Consider the following 7,781-nt stretch of genomic DNA (forward strand, 5'->3'; position numbering starts at 1 on the left):
CCTCTGCCCTCTGCCCTCCGGTCGCTGTCGCTGGCCGCTCCCGGTTGGCTGGTGAACGGCGCGAGCTTGTTCCGTGGTCGCGAGCACTCGGCGCCGTAGCTGGTGTCAATCAACTTGGCGGAGCATCACGCGCGTGTCTTCTGCTTCGTAGTTTCTTTTCGTCATCTTCTTTAACCGGCGTTCGTTTTTGACCTTCCAAATTCTTCTCATGACACGTAATTCCTCGCATGACACAATGGAATCCGGGAGTGTTATTCCAACAGCAAAATTGAATGAGGCACCACATTAGGGTAGGCTCATTATTTTGGAAAGGCAGCGTAAGTCTTTTACGCGCTCGTACAGTACTCATAACGGAAATGTACCCATAACGGGAAATAAACGCAGCGTTAACTCTCTATTTGATAATTTTCAAGAAGCAGGAATGGATAAGCAGAATGTAAACAGAGGATTTCCTTGTTCAAATTAACAAATACTCGCTGGTGTGTTCTGACGTTAAAAGCCTGTTCTATTGAGGATCGGTGTGCTCGAAAGCAGGAATGTTCTCAGGGGCTGGCTGTGTAGATATAGCAAAAAAAGACTACAGAGAAAAAGAACACTAAAAATAAGGAAAAGAACATCAACATCACCCAAAAACTACAGTGTGACCAGTCACAGCTTTCATTTTTCCTATATTCCTTGAAATAAGGCTGAACTCACTTGATGGTGTCGTAATATGTTTCAGAACAATACTTCAGTGCACGATCAGCGTGGCTGCACGTACGTGACATAAAAAGCAGTGCGACCAGTCACAGCTTTCATTCTTTCTATATTCCTTTAATAAAGGCTGAACTCACGTGATGGTGCCGTATGATGTGTTAAAACAATACTTCAGTGCAGGATCCTCGTGGCTGCAGATACGTGACCGCCACAGCTACGGGAGACTAGCATTGTGGACAGCTGGCATAAAACCCGACCGACCTAAAATCTACAAAGCCTGTCTCAAAATGCTTAGCGTCTTCCTGGCTTGGTGCCCTGCCTTCTCTCAAGGGCGGAATAGATTTACTTTGATTAAGTCCTTTACGCGGATCTTTCACGACTTTTATTCCGTTTTTTTCTCTTGAGTCGCATACCTATTCAGGTAACCTTCCATTTTCTTTTTCTCTTCGGGGCACAAGCTAAGCGACAATTTGAAGGGCAAGCACGCAATCACGCCGGCTTAAACGTTTAATCGGCGAACGCTCTTCCAAAACATTTGGAAGCGTCAGGTGCGTTGAGAAGTAGACAATCCAACAGAACACTCAAATGCGACGATTGCGTCGGAAAGACTTGAGACAAGCCATCTGGGCAATAAAAGCGATGCAGCCACCAGAACATTCGCCATCCTCACTATCAGCTTATTTACGCCAAGCGCAGGACACAGGATATCCCTTAGACATCCAAGTGCTGCTATCGTTCGTATTGCGTGTCTATTCTTTGCCCCATTAGCCCTATTTCATTCCACAATCGATCTATGGCGTTCCTCTACTTCTTACGCCACGCTTCGGTCGCAGTACAACGTGAGACTGCTCGCCTAGAACGTTGCTATGCTGTAGCAATTGATAGTTCATCTCCACTGCTTAGCTATGAACATATAAATGTTCACTAATAAACCACACTGTACTACGTACACCAGCTCTCGCAGCCTATTTTCTGTTTGAGAAATTGCATTGCGTGGTACTTTCGGAATGTTCAACGCGCTTAGCTTCACATTGATGCGCGTCATTTTGCGCGAAATAGATAATAAGAAATGTTTTCGCAAAGGGTCTCAAGTACACGATCCAAAAAAGCTCCCGGAACGTAGTTCGATTCTAAAATGTTCTAGAGGTAGATCTTCCTCTGCAGTCGCGTGCCGTCAGGGGAACGCTTAGAAGCTCACAGCGTCTTATCCGTACTTGGATTTTGTAGCAACACGACAGCCTATAGGTCCCGGCTGGAAAAAAAGTTAATTGGCAACCTTATTAAAGCGAGACTACAAAAATGCAGGATCTTTTTTTTTAACCGCACCGATGGCTGAGAGGTACAGCACTCGCACCGTTGCGGTAGGTACCGGGTTCACATCCTCTTAGCGCCGGGCACCCACCGGTTTTTTTAGAGGGTACAGGCGTCCCTGGTCGAGTGGGGGCCCTTAAAAGGGAAATCTACACCTGGAAAGCTGCCCTTACCCATGGAAGGGGACCCTGACGCTTTTCCATCTGGCGGGGCCCCGCCCATGCAGCTGCGTTGCAGCACTGCCAGGGATGAAAGGGTCTGGCGGCATGTCCTTGCACAAGCGGTTACAGGTTGACCGTGCACCGTGGCTGTGGAAGGCACCATGTGCATTCTTGTGCCTTGGTGGTGCCGGGAACCTACCAGTAAAATAGATACAAGCGACTCCCGGCCTGGCGTTCGGCCCTTGTGTGGGACTACAACACTTGGGAAGTTCACCCGGCTTATACCGGAAATCGTCCCTATGGAAAGGGGCGGCTGAAAAAGCGAAGGAACTTATTTTATAAAAACGCGACACATATGGCTATGTTTCTCTACATTTAAGTTGTTTGTGTGCAAGAAATCTCCCCGAGACAACTCTCGCCCCTCCGTAGCAGCAAATTCAAGAGGGGATGCAAGTAATCCTCTGGGAGAACAGGTAAGTGTTTGTGTTCTACTAGACTGAAGTCAGTGCGATTGTCGCACGGAGTTGAAACCACGCTTTAGACCTTACGATTGCACGTCTGCTTACTTGGGTATGTATTTTCGGTTAGAGACAGAGAAAGGCTTTGTTAACGGATAGACTAAGCTGTATTGATTATCTTTCATAACAGGCACGATGGTCAGCTTGTCAGCAAGGGCCGCTGACGCCGATCACACCGAATCACTAATCACAAGTGCCTAGGTGCAGGAACGTAGCTAGCGCAGAACAGAAGTCGAGCGTGGCGATGTCACATGGCTATTCCCAGTTTTTCCAGCTGCTTTGAAAGCAGCAGAGAGGGGGGAGGAATTGATCGGCAAGTGGGGAGAGGTGCATTTAATTGCTTTTGGCGCAGCTAATCATGAATGTAGATCAATATTTCCAACGCCATTGCATCGCTATATTGGTGCCATGTGACCATATAGGCCTTTTGTAACTTTTACAAAAGGCTTTTCTGGGTCCCTTTAACTTTGAGTCGTCAAAGATCGTAAAGATACCATTCATACCGCTTGCTTGTTTGGGGCTTCTTTTCTGGCGAAAAGACCTGGGAGAAACAAGAGTTTTACCGACCTATCCAGTGGATACTAAGCCGGAAATTGAGAGGATTGGTACCAAAAGGTTTGAAAAAGGTTCGATAAGTGTACAAAAGCTGCCAATCACAACAGCAGTTAACGATGCTTAGATGACGTAACGGCAATGACAACTTTGAACCATGGTCGTGCAGGGGTCTCGCTTTGCGACGCTCAGAAAGCACTGGCTTCACCCGTAGTTTTTAGATCTTATTCGAAGCAAGTCATCGGCACGCAGCACCCCTCGCGCAGCTGTCGGCGCTGGAGGTTGTTTTTTGGCACCTGCTGGATTATATTCATGCCAATTTACAGGTGATGAGAAACGTTAGTTGGTTTATAGGTCCAAGTGAGTTTTGCACAGGTTTTACTCAAATATTGAAGTACACGTATAATAGGAGAAAACAGCGCAACGCACAAAACAAAATAAAATGTGGAGCGGGTCGGCTGCGCTAACGGCGGAATTACCTTCAGGAGTATCAGACACTTCTTCTTTTTTTCACTTTGCCGTTTAGCAACACCCACCGTATGGTCGTATTCTGCCTGTCGCTTGTGCTAACGCCCGCGGAAAGATGGCCAAGCCTGCGCGACAACCATGCTGAAACTTAGCGACCAAGCGCTGGCGAAGCATCCGTTAAACCCCTGGTCACGTGGTACCGCAGGGGTAAGGCTCTGAGCGACTGCAGCTGCGGCGCCGCTCCGCAGCGGCTCACGTGGAGTGACATCACAGCTGCCACTCTTGCGCTCAGGCAGAAAGGTATAACTGGGTAGCGAGAAACTGCCTTGAAATACGTAGCGTGTAGAAATTTTACTGCTAAAGACGCAATCGTTTTGTTTTCTGTTAGAAATACGTACAAACTCGCACAGATTTCCACAGTAGTCCTATACGTCTAAACACGCGTCGAACGAGATCAATTGCCATTACACAGCGGGCACTGTCACACAATACACCAACATAAAAAAAACATAATGCAAGGGTAACCCACACTTCTGGAAACTATAAAACCAACCAAATAACAAAAACGATACCTTAAAAACTATATTAGATGTAGCAGATATAGTAAACTGGCAGAATAATTGTTTAATTATTGAGCCATTTGTTTTTTTAGCATTTCCAGAAAAAAGTGCGGCGCGGCTTTGATTTTCAAACTAGGTCGGTAAGGTAGAAAGTAGCCAGCGTGGTTCTGGTCCTCTGAACTGACGAGCTGTTGGTTTGCTTGCCGTTGTCAGTAAAATTTCAACGAGGCTCATGATGTCTCCCCGTCTGGAGCAGTAGTGACGTTTTCCTTTTACGGGGCATCCTAGAACGCTCCACTTGTGCGCAATTCAAATTCTGCAACTGTTGAAGCCTGTGCAGTAATAAAAACAACAGTTATATAGAGGCACTGATAAAAATATGCGCCACCCTTTACAATAATCGACGCTTTAAGATCCCTCATTCACGTCAGCAAGTTCGTAAATGAAGAAATTCCGTACTATTATATTAGGACGTTGGCTGGTTATGACAAATTAAATACGAGAACAAAGTGAGAAGCCTGTTGCACTACTATCAAGAAACTTTGTAATGATTGCGTGCTGATTGCCGTATTAGGGGAATATTTGCGGATATTTAGCCACGTGGTTCGCCCGGTTGAGTACGGCTGGTATCCACTCTGTTACCTCAATTAAATCGAACCTGTCGGGCACTGCCTGAGGATATTCTCCTGGGACGATGGTCAGACCCTCAGCGTTCGAACAAGGAATTCCAGGCAATGCTGGCATTTCTAAAGTACAGCGGATTGGCAACTAGACTGTAGCCCACGCACCGTTCAGGTGATCTAATAAACGTGCATTGTACGGGGAATGGTCCTCTTTCGTATTTGGTTTAAGCAAAACATCTATAGCCTCATCACACCTGTCAATTTTCGTTTATGTGGTTTCCCCTTCTTTTTCCTTTTATAGACAAGCAGGGAAGTCTCTTCACGATCAGGTCCACCTCTCTGATTCCCTTCCATTCAATAAATTTCTCTTTATTAAGTCACACATATATTTGTCTTTCTGATGGTTATATTGCTCCACTTTCAGTGATAAATCCGCTAAGAAAATGTCACCGTGGCTACAAAATCGGTGAGACACAACAAAACAACTCGAAAGTGAAATCAATTCTTGAAAGAGCATTTACTGTCATTTCTGAGATGAAAAACTCTCCTACTCTAAAGTTTCCTCCAGGAGATCGTATTGACTACTAGAGGCCGCATTTCTTAGAAGTACAATTACGCGTTCTAGCGGTAAAATTGGGAAGGCAAACGAACGTTTTCCGCCTACAACTTCATAAATAAAGCCAATATAAAATTTTACATACATACACAATTTCAAATGATGGCGTGTGGGTTTGTATCTACGAAAGTAAAAACGAAATTGGCATTTTCTATGATAGCAGGAAGGCTCCAAAACTTGAACAAGGACGGTCAGTTGTGCCATAAAAATACTGGACTAATGGTGATTTATTGTCTTAATTAGGCGAATTCACGGGTCACATTCATATAACATGACGACTGCCGATTCGTCGAGCCTGGCATATAGTGAAACAGGTATGAACAGTCACGCTTGAGGTCTGGGTGTACTGATTAGCAAAGCGCTACTTTTTGTGTGCGAGACATAATTTAATAACGGTTCAACAAAAACAGAGAAATAATAAAGGAAAGGGAGAAACTACACCTTAACAAGCAATTAACATTCTCTTACACGAGGAGAGTTACAGAAAACCGAAGTAATCTTATATACAATGATATCTGCATTGCTAAGGCAAGTCCTCCCGACACTGCCAAATACACTTCCACAATTTTGAAGAGCCTTTTTAAAAAGGTGGTTAGCAGCAAAACAAATTTTGATATAAAAGCGTGCTTCAGAGCCCTTCGGCAGTGTGGATATTAATGCACTTTCGCAGGCTTGTTTGGTCGTTGGCTCCTCAATACGGGCATGATCTGCTCACAAAGGCGTGGTCGATAGTAAATCTGTGTGTTTAAAATTGAGTTAGGTTTTGGCATGCGTCTAGAAACGAAGACGTCGCTCCAAATGTTCGGAAAAATTTGTTTTGAGACAACGCGGGACGTGGTCTAAGAAACTGAAAATTGCGGAGACAACAGCAAATTATCACTGTCTCCAAATTTCTGGCATCGGAATTGGGCGTTTTGTTACTCAGAAGTAGTGCCTCTTTTTATTGCTGCTATATTTTTTGGTAGTTGGTTCTACTAGAGTATAAATTGTACCCCTAGAGTTACGGACAGCCAATGCTTGCTGCTAATATGAATAACCATCCCAAACTGCACTCTAAAGCGAAAGTTATGTCTAAATTACATTAAATTTGCGCTTATCTTGAACATAATCATTTATAGCATTTAGTGGAGCACGCAAAAAGGTGATTTATAAGCATGGTGCAAACACTAATAAAACATTTCTTAACCTCGAATTCATGCTTGTACTTCAACGTGGGGCGACAGAAGCGCTAGTACCAAAAAAGACATTTGTTTAAAATCCCACCTCTGTTGATTGCAAAATTCTGTATGCTCAACCCACCCTCCTCGACGAGGTGGGGGGCCGTCTGCGCTTCGTTCGAGTTGCTGGTTCGACGGCTCGCATCCGCTTAACCTGGATGCATAGAACGTACACGGTAAAATCGAAAGAACGAGACCGCGAAAACATTTTAATTTCACGTAAAAAAAACCCCGCCTGCTGTGGAAGCCATAAAATTAAGTTCACTATGCCATGTCTGATGACAAATTACTTTGTTTTGGTGAGCCATCAAGGTGCATAAAATCTGTTTGCGTGTGGTTCCAGCAGCCGCCACCGTTTTTAGTCTAAACCAAATGTTCAGGCTTTCCTTGTGTTGTTACGCCGTGTTGATTTTCCTACTGGCTTTCTTTGAGCTCAGGTATAGCCTCGACATATTGTTGCCTCTTCAAATTCACGTCAAAGCTACGGGTAGCCGGTGTCAAGGAAGAAGCCTTGCCTTTTACGCGGAGTAGCGACGCGTCGGTTTTCCAGGTTGAGACACGGCTGCAAACAGGAATTGGCTGCCGCGTCCACAGTAACAAAAAAGGTTTGGCTGGAATTAACCTTTCTGGTTTTAAATAAAGATAAACCGGTGGAGCAGAATCATCGATTTGGTTTTTTTGGGGACCATTTCGGCTAAGTATTTGCACGCGTGAGAACTCCGTTTTTTGAATGGAAATTTTGCTTTCTTCTGCGCGCACCACTCAGATTTTAGAAATACGCTAAGGAGATGCCAGACAGAGTGAATGATCTTAGGTAAACAGGGTTAGCAATGATTTCGGGCTGTGCAGCCATCCGAAAGAAAATAAAAAAAAACATGCTTCGCATTACGACAGCTTTGATCTGAAATGAATGCGGTCTTTTAAACGTTGAAATCCCGCATGACTGAGAAAAAAGGCGCAGGAGGAAAAGCTTCTTTCCGCTTACACGTTTGCTGAACAGTAGAGAAGACGAGTGAACGGGTAGATAAAAATATCGGAGCCCATTATCTATCCTCGGTC

Source organism: Haemaphysalis longicornis, unplaced genomic scaffold (assembly GCF_048455015.1).
Source record: "Haemaphysalis longicornis isolate Haplotype H1 unplaced genomic scaffold, Haemaphysalis longicornis Haplotype H1 scaffold_2, whole genome shotgun sequence".
In the NCBI taxonomy this organism is placed as follows: domain Eukaryota; kingdom Metazoa; phylum Arthropoda; class Arachnida; order Ixodida; family Ixodidae; genus Haemaphysalis; species Haemaphysalis longicornis.